Raw genomic sequence first — 19,996 nt, 5'->3', positions numbered from 1 at the left:
TGGGCCTATATCTGTGTTTCCTCCTCATCCTGCCCATTGCCCAGCCAGTGCTAGATGACTCTGCTGGTAAATTGACCCAAACCGCTACATTCCCCTTGCACGCTACACAGCCAGAATCTGACCCTGCTGAAAGTCAGGTCCCCCTTCCCGCATACTATACCACCTTACACTGGGGACAAAGAGGAAGGTGCAGATGAAAGTGCAGGTTCCCTCATCAGGTGGGGGGAATACTCATTGGTGACATCACTGGCACAGGGCCCCTCATAGTACGCAAAAGTGTCGCTGCCAGTGGGAGACGCCCCCGCCGTGCACACACACTGCCGTACTTTGAGGGGCCCTGTGCCAGTGCCAATGCCAACGAGTGGGCCCCCCCTGCTTGCTCAGGATCACAGCACTTGCAAAGTTGAAATACTTACCTCTCCCTGCTCCACTGCCGTGACGTGGTCCACGCTTCCTGGGCCCACTAAATACTTGAACCAGCTATACACCCCACAACTTTAGCCAAATGACCCCCAATTTCCAATGCCTAACTATTATTATAAGGTAAATTAAGATTGACAAGCTTCAGTAACAAGAATGGATGTTTTTGCCATTAAAATGGGCACTGTAGGTGTTTTCCTGGCCTCCACTCACTGCCGACCATGCTTCCCCATTGACTTGCATTGGGTTTCGTGTTTCGGTCGATCCCCGACTTTTCGTGATAATCGGCCAATTTCACTCGACTCGACTTTTGAGATAGTCTGGTTTCGCGAAACCCGACTCGATCCTAAAAAAAGTAAAAGTTGCTCAACCTTAGCAGTGAGCGATGTATGTTGGCTCTCCAGGGCAGTATATTTGAACATAAATGTAATTGTACTCACTCCTGAATAATCTTTGTACTTGTTGTCAATAGATCTGTTTATTTATAACTAAAGGTGTTTTAGCAACTAGTTTACAGATTCATATGACTGTCACCTGTATGTCAGTTGGCACACAGGGATAAAGCCAGTTTGAACCACCCCCAGTGTCACCTGGAAAATTGAAGTATGACTGAGAGATGCAGATGGCCATCTTGAGCAGGGTCTGCAGGAGTGTGTAAGGTTGTGCTGAAGACAGATGTGGTGAAATCTCCTCATGACAGCACCTGTCTGAGTAAAGAGCTGTGGCGGATTGAGGCTAAACTTAACTGGTATCCGAACCTGTCCAGATGTGAGGGAATTCCTTCTGTTAGTGTTGCTAAAGAACAGAAAGGACCCGTAACCTGTGAAGTGAAAGGTGCCGCATCAAGCACAAGCCTTCTCTGTATTGCTCACCAGCTGGAAGAGCTCTGCTTCCATTTGTGTGTCCTGATTGTGTTGTTTAGAGAAGACCCGGTGGTAAGAAACACTAAAAGACCATTGTGACGCCGCAGTAAGTAAACAAGCACGCATCATAATATATTTTGGCGCCAAAAGACACAAGGCCGCAAATAAACCTTTCGTTAGTTAGTTATATTGACTCTACAGACCACATTTTTCTACCGGAATCAATGACCAGAAACTCTAGATTTGCCAGTACGTTTTGGCACCCTCGCTAATCTATATATACATATATATGTATGTTTGATTAATTCTGTAAAAGTCTCCATATAGTAGAGGACGGACATTTCCTCTAGTTTCTTGAGTTTATACTGGGATGGGAGGGGAATGTTTGACTGGGAAATAGGAATAGAAATATATATTCTTAACCTTCCTCTAGTGTTAGCTTTCTGTTACTCTTTCTTATGTTAACGGGTCGGTTTTGACCCATGTCTTAAATCACCCCTAGGATACCCTAAAAACAGTTATTTATGATCCAAATTGTTTCTTACCTCTTAGTTACCTTGTTAGGGTTTCTCATCCATGGAATGATTGATTTGAATATTTTTGTTGTGCCCCCCTGGGCCTTTCATTTGAGAGCATACCCTTCATTTTCAGCATAAAAATATTGTCAAATGAACCTCAAGAGAATAATATAAACTATACTCTGCAAAGTACCAACTCTAAGCTGATTTGGCCATACATGCCTGGACACGTCCCTAACTCAAGTTGTTGGAGGTAGAGCTTGCTGTGGGCTGTTGGTTTATATTGTGTTTATGAGTTCAGTTTTGGGGCTTATTGTTGTTTTTTTACTCTTATATTAGATCTGGGTCAAAATTGACCCCAACAACACAAATGTTATAATTTTAATAAGAGCATTTTACAATTTAGTAAAATAGTTTTATTTTATTGTATTTTGTTTAACAATAAGTTCCTGAAAAAAGTCAAAAAGTCTTGATGCAATAAACAAATGTATGTAGAATTTGTATGCATTTAAAACCTAAAACGGGTCAGTCACGACCCTAACATTAGAGGAAGGTTAAGAATGTAAACCACTGTGATAGTCCGTAGGTGAGCGTGTGCTTTGCACTCACCAGTTTACTCTCAGGGTGGCTGGTTCCGATGGGCACACCAACCGGTTCCGATGGGCACACCAACCGGTAAATTCCTAAGAGTCAATAGCAGAAACAGCTCTCTTGAGTGCCGAGCTGTCCAGCACAGAGGATATAACTTCTAGGAAAATGTTTGTTTGATGTGTTTGCTTTGCACATTTAGCAAAACCGATTAGGAATAACTTAGTTTCTAAGTAAAATAGTTACTGACGCTGGGCTGTGTGGAAATGTGTTATTTTCTCATATGTGATGCTGCTGTATCTTGAACAACACCCTCGGTACATGATTCACATGATTTACGGCAGTAATGCCCTGAGGTTTCTCATGTGACAGAGCTCTTTTTTTCATACTCCCAACAAACAATTTATTTGCAGCCTGCAGGCTCTGCCATGGAAAAATTAGCTGTGTATGTTCCAGCTCACATAAGATAAGAACTATGGCTTTCTATTGGCACATAATCAACATCACCTGCTCATTTGTGAAAAATAAGGTAGCCAGCAATTAGAGCAAGCCTCAAGTTGTCATCTTCCTGTCAGCCAGGCCGCACCAACAGCTCAGTGTCATCATCACTACAGTTGTGTTTCCACAAATACACTTTTCCTTCTTTGAAAGGCAAATATCCATCCCTGACTTTGTGTCAGGAAAGCAGGCATATGCTTCCAGTCATATAATCATTTTCTAGATATACTATCACCTGGTCAAGTTTGCAAGCAAAAGAGAAACAGGAGTACCAAACCACCCATAAATAAAATCAATTATTTATTAGTAGTAAATATAAAAAACATGTAACTAAGAGTACAGTATAATATACAAAAAAAATATACCAAGGACAAATAGGTTAAAAAAATGTGAAGGACACAGACAGAGACAACCTAGTTTACATAGTGTAAAAAGGGACCATGGGTGTATCACAAAATGTATGTATCACCATCTAGCACTGGCTATAAGGAGAGATCCAGGGAAACAAGCCGCATAAATCACCACAAGTGTGGCCCAAGATTCAATATCCCAACCCATTGTGATGTGAATCAGTATAGCTAGAGTTGTATCTCACCCAAATAGGTCCGTTTGCAAGGTTGAACGCAGCCCCAACGCACGTTTCGCGTGGGCTTCCTCAGGGGACCTGGTCAAGTTGCTGGTTGTTAAGTAGAGATGAGCGGTGTTCGAGTCGAACTGTCCGCCAATTTCAAATTCGAGCTGTTTTGGGCGGTGTTCGAGTCGTTCGACGAACCCGAACAATTTGCTTAAAATTCGGCTGTTCGAGTTTCTGTTCGATAACTGTTATTTCACCAAAAACATAGCGTGATTTGCACATTAAAACGGTTTAGTTTAGACTGTTACAGTGTATAGTGGGCGGGGGATAGAGCTGTGCTGAATTAACGCGGTGCAGTCTCTCAGCCTATCACCAGTGCACACACACACAGCAAAGTGCATATGATGCACACAAGCAAGGGCATGTGTCATTGGCTGTGTATGTCACATGTCCTTGCCCTATGAGAAGCAGCCATTTGCCCCGTCACCACCATTTCCTCACTGCTGCAGCTTAGACTTAGACGGCAACGCTGCTGCTGTGGGCGCTATACAGTCTAAGAGTGATTTTTTTAGCAAATTGTCAGAAAGATAGGTTTAGGGAGTCGGGAGGAGTCGGGACTAGTTGTAATATCAGCCCTTTTCAGGGTAGGTTCCAGCAGTTCATAGCACTGTTTGCCAGGCAGGTCTGTGTCAGTGCTGTGCAAGTGTTTGTCACAGCATTTGGTGTAATCTAGCTCAGCCAATCCTTTTGGGCTAGTAGCATTGTCTGATAGGCATCTGAGTAGCCCGCCTGTGAAGTTAGCTACACCGCCTGTGTATCTCAATTTTCACTGCATCTAATCCAGTTAATAGTTTTGGGCCTAGGAGCAGTGTCTGCATGTCAGCAGAGTAGCCCGCCTGTGAAACTAACTATACCGCCTGTGTATCTCTATTTTTACTGCATCTAATCCAGTTAATAGTTTTGGGCCTAGGAGCAGTGTCTGCACGTCAGCACAGTAGCCCATCTGTGAAACTAGCTATACCGCCTGTGTATCTCAATTTTCACTGCATCTAATCCAGTTAATAGTTTTGGGCCTAGGAGCAGTGTCTGCATGTCAGCAGAGTAGCCCGCCTGTGAAACTAACTATACCATCTGTGTATCTCTATTTTTAATGCATCTAATCCAGTTAATAGTTTTGGGCCTAGGAGCAGTGTCTGCACGTCAGCAGAGTAGCCCATCTGTGAAACTAGCTATACCGCCTGTGTATCTCAATTTTCACTGCATCTAATCCAGTTAATAGTTTTGAGCCTAGGAGCAGTGTCTGCATGTCAGCAGAGTAGACCGCCTGTGAAACTTACTACACCGCCTGTGTATCTCTATTTTTACTGCATCTAATCCAGTTAATAGTTTTGGGCCTAGGAGCAGTGAACGGATATTAAGTGCTCATTCAAGTGGGCTCTCCTCCATGTCAACATCACAACTACTCCAGTCCTCAGAGTTGTCACCCCAATCGCACTTGCTTCCTCACAGCTTTCAAGTCTCCAGCTGCCTGTCTGAGCATGGGGTAACACATGGTTGAGTCTGTAGAGCTGTTTACGCATACTATAGCCTGGGAATCAGAGGTCTGCTCGAGAGCTTCTGTGAATCCAGACGAGAAAATGATCTGCACTGATGCCCAGAATCTTTGTGAGTCGGATCCAGGCCCAGATGAAGAAGGTTCTGGGCATAATGTAGACCCTCATTCCCAAACTGTAACTCCTGTTGGTGGAGACAATGAGGAAGATGATGATGAGACTGAGATAACAGATTGGAACGAAAACTTGACTTTTCGTTCGGGGCAGGAAGAGGTTCGCTCTGAGGACGACGGGTGTGAGAACACACAGGATGATGAAGATGAGGTTGTAGACCCCACTTACTGTCAACCCCCAGTCCACCAGTCTATGAGGTCAGCAGAGGAGGTGGAGGAGGATGCTAGTGACGAGTCTGATGACGAGGTAACGGAGCGCCTCCCTGGACAGAGACGGGGTACTGGAAGCACGTCAACAAATGCATCCTCAACCCAAACTGTGCCTCAGACCAGAAGTCGTGGTGGCTTTTAAGGTTGAACGGGCTCTAAGCTTTGCATAGCCTGGGCATTTTTGACATCGCAAAGGATGACCCAACTCATGTTGTCTGTAAGATTTGTCAACAAAATCTCAGTAGAGGCCAAAAAATCACTAGCTTGAGTACTTCATGCATGAACTGTCACATGGATATGAGGCATAAGTTGCAGTGGGAAGCTCACTGTGCTACAATGCGGCCTAGTGGGCTGGGTCAACCACCGTCTGCCCCATCAAGTGCACCCGCGTCCTCTTCATCCTCTGTGACTGTGGGGACAGCAGTCGCAGATAGTTTTGGATGCAGACCTTCCACCTCTTTACCCGCAACAGCCAATGTGATTGGCAGGTCGTCAGGACATTTGCACGTGGAAACACCTGCTGGTGTTGAGCGCTCTCCGACATCGATACCACATTTTGATCAAGGCAACATAACATCTCCGCCTGCACCTTCGTCCCAGACCAGCAGTTTGCCGGGGACACCCTACTCAACTCTGTCTAAGCACGGCAGCAAGCCCTCAGGCCCTCAGATGTGGACAAGTAAAAGACCATTTCCTCCTAGCCATGACAAAGCTAAGAGGTTGAATTTCTCCATCTGCAAGCTGTTGGCTACAGAAATGCTGCCTTTCCGCCAGGTGGACACAGAGGATTTTCGAGACCTTATGTCCGTCGCAGTGCCCCAGTACCAGATGTCCAGTCGTCACTACTTCTCAAGGAAAGCTGTGCCTGCACTACACCAGCATGTCGCACACAACATCACCAATCCTTGAGAAACTCTGTGTGTGACAGGGTGCATTTCACCACAGACACTTGGATGAGTAGACATGGACAGGGGCGTTACATGTCAGTGACTGGGCACTGAGTAACTACGGCGACATCAGGAGAAGGGGCTGCTGTCCAAGTCTTGCTGTCCCCACGAGTTGCTCGTCGAGCCTCTGTATCTAGATGTTCCTCCACTGCTTCTGCCTCTTCAACCTCCTCTCGGTCCCCCACCTGCACCCACAGCCTGTCTGGTAATGTCAACCGCGTTGTAACTGCGCAGAAGGAATCCTGCACACCTCCTCACTATGCTGTCACAAGGGCTCAACTTCATCAGGCAGTGTTTACATTGAAATGTCTGGGAAATGTGAGTCACACAGCTGAAGAGTTGTGGTCAGCTCTGGAGACCGAGTTCCATCAATGGTTGTCTCCACTCAACCTGCAGCCAGGGAAGGCTGTGTGCGACAATGCTGCAAACTAGGGTGCGGCCCTTCGCGGGGGCAATGTCAAACACGTGCCTTGTTTATGGCTCACATTTTGAACCTGGTTGTCCAGCAATTTTTATCCCACTATCCTGGACTGGATGGGCTTCTGCAGAGGGCACAGTCGCTGTGTGCTCACTTCCGCCATTTGCATCCCACAGCTCGACAATTTGCACCTCTACAGAAGTCGTTGGGACTGCCAGTTCACCGGCTGAAATGCGATGTGCCCACATGGTGGAATTCAACTCTGCACATGTTGCAGCGACTGAGGCAGCACCGACGAGTAGGGTTGAGCGAAACGGGTCGGCAATTTTCAGAAGTCGCCGACTTTTGGCAAAGTCGGGTTTCATGAAACCCGACCCCTGTGTGGGGTCGGCCATGAAGTCGGCAATCTTTTGAATCTGGAATCGGAATTCCGATACCGATTCCCGATATGTTTAAGATATCGGGAATTGGTATCGGAATTCAGATTTAAGTGTAAAATAAAGAATTAAAATAAAAAATATCGCCATACTTACCCTCTGACGCGCCCTGGTACTAACCGGGAACCTTCCTTCCTTAGAATCAGCCTTCCAGGACCTTGCGGTGACGTCGCGGTGACGTCGCGGCTTGTGATTGGTCGCGCGGCCGCCCATGTGACCGCTCGCGCGACCAATCAAAAGCTGTGATGTCACCGCTACGTCACCGAAGGTCCTGGAAGGGCTGATTCTTAGGAAGGAAGGCTGCCGGAAAGAAACAGGGCGTGTCCGAGGGTGAGTATATACCTAATAGGAATATACTCACCCTCGGACGCGCCCTGCTTCTTTCCGGCAGCCTTCCTTCCTAAGAATCAGCCCTTCCAGGATCTTCTGTGACGTCGCGGTGACGTCGCGGCTTGTGATTGGTCGCGTGAGCGGTCACATGGGCGGCCGCGCGACCAATCACAAGCCGCGACGTCACCGCGACGTCACCGCAAGGTCCTGGAAGGCTGATTCTAAGGAAGGAAGGTTCCCGGTTAGTACCAGGGCACGTCAAAGGGTAAGTATGGCGATATTTTTTATTTTAATTCTTTATTTTACACTTAAATATGGATCCCAAGGCCTGAAGGAGAGTTTCCTCTCCTTCAGACCCTGGGAGCCATTGGAAACCCAATGCACTGCATTGGGTTTCGAGTTTCGTCCGACCCCGACCCCGACTTTTTTATAGGATCGGCCGATTTCACTCGACCCGACTTTTGAAAAAGTCGGGTTTTGTGAAACCCGACCCGATCCTATAAAAGTAAAGGTCGCTCAACCCTACTGACGAGCCCTGGTGCAATACGTTATGATGTATAGCCTGGGCCAACGAGATCAAGAGGTGGGGCAAATCACGCTGCAGGAGTGGTCTCAGATCAGGGACCTATGAACCTTTCTGGACAGTTTTGAAATAGCAATGAAGATGATTAGTGCTGACGATGCCATTATCAGCATGACCATTCCGGTGATTTACATGCTGGAGCACACCTTGCACAGTGTTCAGAGTCAGGTGGTGGAACAAGAGGAGGTGGAGGAACAGGAGGAGTCGTATGCGGAAGGGATCATATCTCCAAGCTCAAGAAGGTTGGCAGTACCAATGCGGCTGGCATTGGAGGCTGGGGGAGAGGGATTACCGAGGGCGCATGGTAGCAGCCAAACTGTTGAGGAAGAAGTGGAGGCGAGGAAGAAGTGGAGGATGAACTGGTGCTGGGTATGGAAGACTCATCAGATGAGGGAGACTTTGATCAAATTTCTGTTGTGCGAGGTTGGGGGGAGAGGGCAGACGAAGGAAGCATGATTCTCACCTCACCACCACCAAGACAACAAGGACCAGGTCCTCCTGATGCTCAAGACACATGCGTGCCTTCTTGCTGCACTACCTGCAACATGACCCCCAGATAGTCAGAATCCGAAGTAATGCCGACTACTGGGTTGCCACACTCTTAGATCCCCGGTACAAAAGCAAATTTGGCGAAATAATTCCTGCCATAGAAAGGGATTCACGTATGCAGGAGTATCAGCAGAGACTGTTACAGAATCTAACATCTGCTTTTCCACAAAACACCAGTGGTGCACGTAGTTAATCTCTGAGTTCTAACTTGCCAACCATGGGACTATCAAGTCATCACTCTAACCATAACAGTAACATCGTATCTGGTGGTAACAGCAATTTTTTCCAATCATTTCAAGATTTTTTTAGACCACTGTTTGCAAGGCCAAAGGAGACAAGAAGTCTGACACACAGCCATCGCCTAGAGAGGATGGTATCAAAGTATCTCCAAGTTAACATCGATGCCATGATTGTGGAACTGGATCCTTGCTCATTTTGGGCTTCCAATCTTGAAAAATGGCCTGAGCTTGCCACTCACGCCTTGGAGATCTTGTCGTGCCCCGCAGCCAGCGTTCTCTCTGAACATGTGTGCAGCGCTGCTGGTGGTGTGCTGACAGATAAGCGCATGCGGCTGTCCAGTGACTATGTAGATAGACTAACGTTCATCAAGATGAACAAATCCTGGATCTTCAAGGACCTTTCTACCCCTGTGTCATCTTGGGGAGACTAAAAGCTTGATGATTTTTGAAAATCACCTCACCAACCGTTTTAAAACGAAATTGATGCCACTTAAGTGGTGTCTGTGGCTGAATTTCTAAAAAAAATGGAGACTGTTTTATTTAGTCCCCTTGCATGACGTTGCCATTGTCAATTCAAGGTGCGTGGGGTCGTCTGCAGAGTTGTTTATTCATACTATGGCCTGGGAATCAGAGGTCTGCTCTAAAGCTTCAGTGTCTGCTAGTCAGCATAGTAGCCCAGCCACCCACCGCCTGTTTACCGAAGTAATATTACTTCGGTAAATTATAGTAATTATTAGTACTATTTTGTAATGGCATCTAGCCCAGGAAATCCTTTTTGGCCTAGTAGAATTTAGTGCTACTCAGCAGCGTACCCCACCCATGCAGCAAGCTACACCACCTGTTTAACTAAGTGCTATTTTGTAATGGCATCTAGCCCAGGAAATCCTTTTGGACCTAGTAGAATTTAGGGCTACTCAGCAGCGTACCCCACCCATGAAGCAAGCTATACCACCTGTTTACCTAACTACTATTTTGTAACGGCATCTAGCCCAGGAAATCCTTTTGGGCCTAGTAGAATTTGGTGCTACTCAGCAGCATACTTCACCCATGAAGCAAGCTACACCGCCTGTTTACCTAACTACTATTTTGTAACGGCATCTAGCCCAGGAAATCCTTTTGGGCCTAGTAGAATTTAGTGCAACTCAGCAACGTACCCCACCCATGAAGCAAGCTACACCACCTGTTTACCTAACTACTATTTTGTAACGGCATCTAGCCCAGGAAATCCTTTTGGGCCTAGAAGAATTTAGTGCTATTCAGCAGCGCACAGCCTTCTTTCTTTCTCAATGTAACACCTCGGCTCTGGGGTGTCCACTCTCCCTCCAGCTCTCTCCTTCTCACAGGTGGACTACAGCGTGTTTTCACACTGTGGCGAATATTTTGGGCCCAGGCATAAGAAGTCGTCGAGGTAATGGATAATATGTGCCGCCTTACAAACGTCCATGACGACACATTCGAGGAAGCAACTAAACGCCTCCAATAGTGAGTAGGATATGGAGCACCCCATGGGCAAACAGCGATCTATGTAGAATGCTCCTTCACAGAAGCAGCCCAATGGGAGGACACTAGGGTTGAGCGAAACAGATCGGACAATTTCAGAAATTGCCGACTTTTGGCAAAGTCGGTTTTCATGAAACCCGACCCAATCCCACTGTGGGATCGGCCATGAGGTCGGCGATCTGCGCGCCAAAGTTGCATTTCATATGACGCTTTAAGCGTCATTTCTCAGCCAATGAAGGTGGACGCAGAGTGTGGGCAGCGTGATGACATAGGTGTCGGTCCCCACCATCTTAGAGAAGGGCATGACAGTGATTGGCTTGCTTTCTGCGGCATCACAGGGGCTATAAAGGGGCGTGCACGCCGACTGCCATCTTACTTCTGCCGATCTGAGCATAGGGAGAGGTTGCTGCAGCTTTGTCAGAAGCAGGGATATAGTTAGGGAGGGAAGATTAACCCCCAAACCGCTTGTGCTGTAGCGATTTCCACTGTCCAACACCATCTTTTCTTTGCAGGGACAGTGGATTTTTTTTGGGGGGTGCATCAGCTCTGTAGTTTCTAAGGCTGCATTCTAAGGCTCCCTGATAGCTGCATTGCTGTTTGTACGCCGCTGTGCAAACCAACTGCTTTTTTCAAAGCAAAAATCCTGTTGCTTCTTTCTGCACAGTTCTCTTGTTTCTTTGTCCACACTCTTTTGTGTGCACTGTGCAGCAGTCCTTTTTATAGATGCCATACTTGTCCTTTGATCATTGTAGGGAGATTGAAATTATACTACAGCGCTTGTATTTTTTGATATATCTGCCAGCCACGTTCTGCCTTGTCCATTGTGTTGTGTAATACACAGGGCCTCTTTTTCCTGCAGTCTCACCCCCAACAAAAAAAGGGAGCATTGAATAGCCACTAAGTGGATGTACGTGAGTTCTGTTTGGCGTATATCTGCCAGCCATGTTCTGCCTTGTCCATTGTGTGGTGTAATACACAGGGCCTGTTTTTTTCCTGACGTCTCCCCCCCAAAAAAAGGGAGCTTTAAATTGCCACTACGTGGATCTATGTGAGTTCTGTTTCACGTATATCTGCCAGCCACGTTCTGCCTTGTCCATTGTGTGGTGTAATACACAGGGCCTGTTTTTTCCTGCAGTCCCCCCCCCCCAAAAAAAAGGGAGCTTTAAATTGTCACTAAGGCTACGTTCACATTGGCGTTCCGCCAATGTGCGTCGCTGTTGCGCCGGCGATGCAGCGGCGACGCAGTGGCGACGCGCCCCCATGTTTAACATAGGGGACGCGTGCGTTGTTTTGGTGGCGTTTTTCGCCACGTGCGTCGTTTCCGACGCTAGCGTCGGACGCAAGAAAACGCTACATTGTAGCATTTTCTGTGCGTCCGATTTTCGTCAAAAACGACGCACGCGTCGCAAAACGTTTTTACGTGCGTCGCGCGTTGCGTCGCCGACGCAGGGCGGCGCAACGCTAGTGTGAACCTAGCCTAAGTGGATCTACGTGATTTCTGTTTGGCGTATATCTGCCGGCCACGTTCTACCTTGTACATTGTATGGTGTAATACACAGGACCTGTTTTTCACTGCAGTCTTCCCACCAAAAAAGGAGATATAAATTTTCCAAAAGTTAATATACACCTTCTACCTTGTTTAACAGTAGCATATATCGGTTGTTATTTTGGTAACATTTCTGCAAAAATGAGGAAGTCTGGTGGAAGAGGCCGTTGGCGGTCGTTGCCAGCTGGTACTGATGGTGGTGGTGGTAGTGGAGCATCTGGTGGTAGTGGGAAAAGCAAGATAGCAGCAAAGGCTCGAGGTGTTGAGGCAGCGTCATCGTCTGGCTACACAAGGCCTCGAAGGCTCCCTTATCTGGGAGTAGGAAAACGGCTTTTAAAGCCGGAGCAGCAGGAAAAAGTTTTGGCTTTCCTTGCTGACTCAGCCTCTAGCTCTTTCACCTCCTCTTCAGAAGCTTCGAAATTTAAAACCAGCGAGTCGTCAGTGGCTGCTCCAGGTCTGGAAAAAGTTGCTTCCTTGTGTCCTTCACCCAAATAAAAAGTGAAGGATGTGGCAGGCAACACTACACTTTACTCCATGGAGCTCTTTACACATACCGTGCCTGGGTTAGACAGGGAAATTGTTAAAAGCCCATTACAGGATGAATCGGACATGGAGTGCACAGATGCACAGCCACAGCTTTATTATTATGCTGTTCCATTGACTCAGATCACTACATTGCCCTCGCAGTGTACTGAGCCCGAATCTGACCCTGAAGAGACTATGGTGCCCAGTCCTGAATGCTATAGCACCTTACACGGTGACTCAGAGGACGGTGCACATGACATTGAAGAGGAGGTGATAGATGACCCAGTTGTTGACCCAGATTGGCAGCCATTGGGGGAAGAGGGTGCCGCTGCCTGTAGCTCAGAAGCAGAGGAGGATGATCTGCAGCAGCCATCTACATCGCAAAAGCTGTCATCTGACAGGTCCGTATCAGGCCCAAAACATGTGTCAAAAACCACAACAGGTGTAGGACAGCGTTGCAATCCGGTGATAGTAGCTCGGCGTGCAAAGCCTGAAAAGGTATTCCATAGTAGGACGAGTGCAGTGTGGCATTTTTTTAACCAAGATCCGAATGATCAGTCCAAAGTTATATATAAGAAATGCTCCAATCCTTTAGCAGAGGGAAGAATGTTCAAAATTTAAATACAACGTGCATGCGTAGACATCTAACCAGCAGGCACTTGGAAGCATGGACTAACTACCCAACGTCCCGTACCGTTGGTGCACCTGCTCATATTGAAGCTACTCAGCAACACAACATTGCTTCCCTCACTGGAAGCCCACCGGTTATGGCACCACCAGTACCAAATGTGGAGGTGTTGTCGCAAGGCCAATGCAGTCAGGAAATCACAAGGTTCTTGGTTGGAAACACTGTAGGTAGGCCCACATCAAGAATACCATCACCAAGCCTCTCTCAATCTGCCATGTCCACCACACCCCCGCTAGTTCCACCATATGCAGCTCTCCAGTCCAGCTCAGCCTAAAAGAGACTCTCGATAGGAAAAGAAAGTACTCATCCGTGTACACAGGGTTTGAACGGCTACATTGCTCGACTAATGATGCCCTACCGTTTGGTTGAAAGCAAAGCTTTCAAAGCCCTGATGGCCTACGCAGTACCACGCTATGACCTACCCAGTCAACACTTCTTTGCGAGAAAGGCCATCCCAGCACGCCACCAACATGTCAAAGAACGCATTGTCCATGCACTCAGGCAATCGGTCAGTAGAAAGGAGCACCTCACAACAGATGCATGGACCAGTATGCATGGCCAGGGACATTACGTGTCCATTATGGCACACTGGGTTAATGTGGTGGATGCAGGGTCCACAGGGGACAGCTATAGTGGCACAGTTCTGCCTAGCCCACGGTCTAGGAAACAGTTGTCTGTAGGCGTTTGCCCCTCCTCTTCCTCCTCCTCCAGAAGCGAAAACTCGTCCACAGAGCGCAGTCGCACGACCACTCCATCCGCAGCTGCCAGTGTTGCACCCGTGGTGTCCCATCATAGAACAGCTAGTGGGAAGCGTCAGCAGGCTGTGCTGCAAATGAAGTGTTTGGGCGACAACAGACACACCGCGGAAGTACTGGCCGAGTACTTGTAGCAAGAAACTCAGTCATGGCTGGGCAGTGTACATCTTGAGGCAGGCAAGGTAGTCTGTGATAACGGAAAGAATTTTATGGCTGCCTTAGCCCTTTCCGAAATGAAACACATACCTTCCCTGGTTCACACCTTGAACCTGGTGGTGCAGTGCTTCCTCAAGAATTACCCTGATTTACCAGCCCTGCTCCTGAAGGTGCGCAGACTTTGCTCGCACATGCGCCGGTCACCCGTACACTCCAGCCGTATGCTTAGCCATCAGCGATCGCTGAATCTTCCCCAGCACTGCCTAATAATCGATGTTGCAACAAGGTGGAACTCTACACTGTACATGCTTCAGAGGCTGCGCAAACAGAGGCGTGCTGTCATGTATTTGTGGGAGGATACACATACACGGGCAGGCAGTTGGATGGCAGACATGGAGTTGTCTGGTGTGCAATGGTCGAAGCTCCAAGACCTCTGTCAAGTCCTTCAGTGTTTTGAGGAATGCACACGGCTGGTCAGTGTGGACAACGCCATCATAAGCATGAGAATCCCACTAATGCGTCTGCTGATGCAAAGTTTGACGCACATCAAGGAGCAGGCGTCTGCGGCCGAGGAGGAGGGAAGCCATTGTCTGCTCAAAGAACTTTCCAGGACAAGGTGGCGGACGAAGAGGAGGAGGAGGAGGATGATGGAGCTGAATATTTATGGGAGGAGGATGTTTCTCAGGGGACAATAGAAACTGGTGGCATTGCAAGGTCAGGTACAGGGTTTATGCGGGCCACAAGTGATGTAGATATTCAAGAAAGTGCTCCACAACCCAGCACAAGCAGTGAATTAACACCTGGAACATTGGCCCACATGGCAGACTATGCCTTGCATATCCTAAAAAGGGACCCTCGCATTATCAAAATGATGACCGATGATGATTACTGGTTGGCCTGCCTCCTGGATCCACGATACAAAGGCAAATTACAAAGTATCATACCAAATGAGAACCTTGAGCAAATATTGGCTACCAAACAAGCAACTCTTGTAGACCGTTTGGTTCAGGCATTCCCAGCACACAGCGGCGCTGATGGTTCTCACACGAGCTGTAGGGGGCAACATGGCAGAGGTGTTAGAGGTGCACAAAACCGAAGTGGCGTTGGACAGAGGGGATTTATGACCAGGTTGTGGAGGGATTTTGCAATTACCGCAGACACGACAGGTACTGCTGCATCAATGCAAATTGACAGGAGACAGCATTTGTCCAGTATGGTTACAAACTATTTTTCCGCCATTATTGATGTTCTCCCTCACAGGTCATTCCCCTTTGATTACTGGGCATCTAAACTAGACACCTGGCCTGAATTGGCAGACTATGCAATACAGGAGCTCGCTTGCCCAGCTGCTAGTGTGCTCTTGGAAATAGTCTTCAGTGCTGCTGGTTCAATACTGACCAAAAAAAGGACACGTCTGGCTCCCCAAAATGTTGATGATCTAACCTTCATTAAAATGAACCAATCATGGATTTCAAAGTATTTTGCCCCACCTTCCCCTGCCGACATGTAGCTTGCCAGAATAATTTCTTGTATTTGGCCTCCTCTTACTGACTGCTCCAATTTCGCCATTTGCAGGTGCCGAATGTCCACCATAGGCCATTTGTATACCTCCCTAAATGGACGGACGCCCCCCAAAGGGTCGTGGTCACATCTTGGCGCAAGCACCCGTGTGAGTGCCGTTTGCCTGGACAGGTGTGTGTGCCCACTCTTGGGCGACGGCACTGGCACAGGGTCCCACATAGTACAATGAAGTGTCTCTGATGATGGTGGTGCACAACCAACGTCAGACACACCGTCGTAATATGAGGGGCCCTGTGTAAGTACCGCCGCCCACGAGAGAGTGTCCCTCCCAGCTCGAACAGTGCTCTACCACTTGCAATACTTACCTCTCCCTGCTCCACCACTGTGTAGTCTGTGCTGTTAAATCCTTCAATGGCACTGCCAATACAAATTTGTTGCAATGATAGATTATAGTAAAAATATACAGGGGCCCTGGCCTCCATTTAGACCCCTTAATACTTTGCACCAAATACCACTGTCTGCAACTCTGCAGAGGAGCCCACCTCTCTACCTAGCTATACCACCAGTTTATTTATGAACAATTCCTCGTCAGACATTTAGCCCAATTTAGTTTTTTGGCCTACTAACTGTGTCAGCCACTTATAAGTGGTGTCCTCCGCGGAACAAAGCTATGCCACCTGTGTACTCCTGTTACCAATTGTGAACTGCATGTAGCCTACTTACTTCTTTTTGCCTAGTAACTTTTTCAGCATCTCATAACAGTTGTCCTCCCACGCAGAACCAAGGTAGGCCGCCTGGTTAGTCCTGCTAGCAGTTTTGAACTGCATGAAACCACCTTTTTTATTTTAGGCCTCTGTCTGTCTGTCTGTCTGTCTGCGCCACACATTACAACTCTCCCCCCCTGAAACAAGCTAGGCCGCCTGGTTATTCCTGGTAGCAGTTTTGAACTGCATGAAGCCACCTTTTTTTATTTTAGGCCTCTGTCTGTCTGTCTGTCAGTCTGCGCCACACATTACAACTGCCCCACCCTGAAACAAGCTAGGCCGCCCGGTTAGTCCTGCTAGCAGTTTTGAACTGCATGAACTCACCTTTTTTATTTTAGGCCTCTGTCTGTCTGTCTCTGTCTGCGCCACACATTACAACTGTCCCCCCCTGAAACAAGCTAGGCCGCCTGGTGAGTCATGGTAGCAGTTTTGAACTGCATGAAGCCACCTTTTTTTATTTTAGGGCTAAATTTGCGGCCCTGACAGAGACTTCCTGATCCACTCGCTCATGATTGGCTGATGTGAGTATTTAAACCTGGATGCCCCCTGCCCTGACATGCCTCTCGAAAAAGTGGAATGAAACACGCGTCGGGGCAGAGGTACTCCATCGTGTGCAGCGGCAGATCATCTCTGGCAGGCATTAGAAACTTCTTCAGAAACTGGGGTGGCGGTCTATTTGTAGATGTATTAGAAAGGCACCATGTGCACTTTAATAATCAGCACCATATTACAGAATAAATTAGGCCTTCAAAATTTTCGTGCCTGGCAGCAACATGGTCTATCCAGGATAAGGGAAAGTTTGTGGTAAAATGAATGTAACTGATAGCAGCAAGAAATGTTTAAGCGTCGCACCTGTTCTGACTGTATTATGATTTATTTATAACTTTGAGCTGTCTTTGAATATCTGGCACAACGTTCATCATTTCCAGCACCTATGTGTATTTTTTAGTTCTTATGCATTTTTATACATTGTTGTGAAATAAAAATTATATATTAAAAAAAAGTAATAATCTACGGTACCTACTTCATTTCATTACCTGAATGATACACATCCTTGGTTAAATTGTTCCACTTATAAGGAAGTAGTAATATTGTGGACACAGGGAGGTCACACTAATCTTTTTACAAACACACAGAAGGGGAGGAGAGCAGTGATGTCAGACACATGTGAGCAGATTCAGCCATTTACTGCTGTCATAATATGAGCTAGTTGTACACAAGATTCATGGCAAATTTCATCTCCTTCTCGATCTAGTGTTTTAAAGTGGAAATACCAAACCTTTCAAATTATTTTTCATATCTTAGTTAATTTAAAACAAATTATAATATTTAAAAAAAAATTAAAACCTTAATAACTTACATTTTTTTATTTATTAAAAAACATTTTTTATTGCACTTTTCCTTTGAGTCCATATTCATAAGTTTGTTTTTTATGTCTATATGGGATGGGTCCATTTTTAAGGATCGCAAATACGGACATACGCACATATATTGTATTCAATGTACAGTACAGACCAAAAGTGTGGACACACCTATTTTTCTGGATTTTCATGACTGAAAATTGTACACTCACACTGAAGGCATCAAAACTATGAATTAACACATGTGGAATTATATACTTAACAAAAAAGTGTGAAACAACTGAAAAAATGTCTTATATTCTAGGTTCTTCAAAGTAGCCTCCTTTTGCTTTGATGACTGCTTTGCACACTCTTGACATTCTCTTGATGAGCTTCAAAAGGTAGACATCGGGAATGGTCTTCCAACAATCTTGAAGGAGTTCCCAGAGATGCTTAGCACTTATTGGCCCTTTTGCCTTCACTCTGCGGTCCAGCTCACCCCAAACCATCTCGATTGGGTTCAGGTCTGGTGACTGTGGAGGCCAGGTCATCTGGTGTAGCACCCTATCACTCTCCTTCTCGGTCAAATAGCCCTTACACAGCCTGGAGGTGTGCTTGGGGTCATTGTCCTGTTGAAAAATAAATAATGGTCCAACTAAACGCAAACCAGATGGAATAACATGCAATATGCTGTGGTAGTCATGCTTGTTCAGTATGCCTTTAATTTTGAATAAATCCCCAACAGTGTCACCAGCAAAGCCCCCCCACACCATTACACCTCCTCCTCCATGCTTCACGGTGGGATCCAGTCATGTAGAGTCCATCCGTTCACCTTTTCTGCGTCGCACAAAGACACGGTGGTTGGAACCAAAGATCTTAAATTTGGCCTCATCAGACCAAAGCACAGATTTCCACTGGTCTAATGTCCATTCCTTGTGTTCTTTATCCCAAACAAGTCTCTTCTGCTTGTTGCCTGTCCTTAGCAGTGGTTTCCTAGTAGCTATTTTACCATGAAGGCCTGCTGCACAAAGTCTCCTCTTAACAGTTGTTGTGGAGATGAGTCTGCTGCTAGAACTCTGTGTGGCATTGACTTGGTCTCTAATCTGAGCTGTTGTTAACCTGCGATTTCTGAGGCTGGTGACTCAGATAAACTTATCCTCAGAAGCAGAGGTGACTCTTGGTCTTCCTTTCCTGGGGCGGTTCTCATGTGAGCCAGTATATTTGTAGCGCTTGATGGTTTTTGCCACTGCACTTGGGGACACTTTCAAAGTTTGCCCAATTTTTCGGACTGACTGACCTTCATTTCTTAAAGTAATGATGGCCACTCATTTTTCTTTACTTAGCTGCTTTTTTCTTGCCATAATACAAATTCTAACAGTCTATTCAGTAGGACTATCAGCTGTGTATCCACCAGACTTCTGCTCAACACAACTGATGGTCCCAACCCAATTTATAAGGTAAGAAATCCCACTTATTAAACCTGACAGGGCACACCTGTCAAGTGAAAACCATTCCCGGTGACTACTGCTTGAAGCTCATCAAGAGAATGCCAAGAGTGTGCAAAGCAGTCATCAAAGCAAAAGGCGGCTGCTTTGAAGAACCTAGAATATAAGGCATATTTTTCAGTTGTTTCACACTTTTTTGCTAAGTATATAATTCCACATGTGTTAATTCATAGTTTTGATGCCTTCAGTGTGAATGTACAATTTTCATAGTCATGAAAATATAGAAAACTCTTTAAATGAGAAGGTGTGTCCAAACTTTTTGTCTGTATTGTAGGTCCGCACTTGTCAGATTTTTCAAACCTTGAGTCTGTCTGAAAAAACCTACACATGGGAATTGTATTCAGCTGCCAGCATCTGGGGAGAAGCGGTGCAGTTTGCGCTGATCTCAGGTGACTACGGATGCTGAAGACAGCTCTCACCATTGCTGCCCAGTCTCCTTGAGATCAGTATGACCAGGAGACAGTGATGGTCTCACAAAATTTTCATTACCAGCAGAGGCAAAGCCAAAGGCTGGGGGCTGACCTTAATAATCTGGGACAAGTGAAAATACCCTATAAGGTTTACAGGCTATTAATAACAGCTCCAATATGTTTCCTGGGACCCCAGAAAAAAAATGTTGCAGAGTCCCTCTAGAAATTCAAACCAGCAAAGGCTAAACAGACAGCTGTGCTGGTAAGAGTTTAGAGATATTGTCCCCCTCAGGCCACTAACATCAACTCTCAGCCACCTCAGAAATGGCCCATAAGATGCGCTATATCTAGTGCTTAGCTCTGCTCTTCCCACTTTATTTGAGATA

General features: G+C 46.6%; 1 protein-coding gene across 2 annotated transcripts in view; it reads left to right on the top strand.

Moving 5' to 3' along the window:
- Window positions 1-1,040: 1,040 nt before the first annotated feature.
- Window positions 1,041-19,996, top strand: part of LOC138677398 (sulfotransferase 2B1-like) — a 100,001-nt gene continuing 81,045 nt past the window's right edge. For both annotated transcript variants that reach the window (XM_069767492.1, XM_069767491.1), the window contains exon 1: window positions 1,041-1,389. The gene's annotated coding sequence lies outside the window, so the exon portion shown is untranslated. The remainder of the gene's footprint in view (window positions 1,390-19,996) is intronic.

The sequence above is a fragment of the Ranitomeya imitator genome, chromosome 4 (assembly GCF_032444005.1).
Source record: "Ranitomeya imitator isolate aRanImi1 chromosome 4, aRanImi1.pri, whole genome shotgun sequence".
NCBI lineage: Eukaryota > Metazoa > Chordata > Amphibia > Anura > Dendrobatidae > Ranitomeya > Ranitomeya imitator.
Note: the sequence above shows the minus strand (reverse complement) of the source record. Positions and strands in the feature narration are given on the sequence as shown.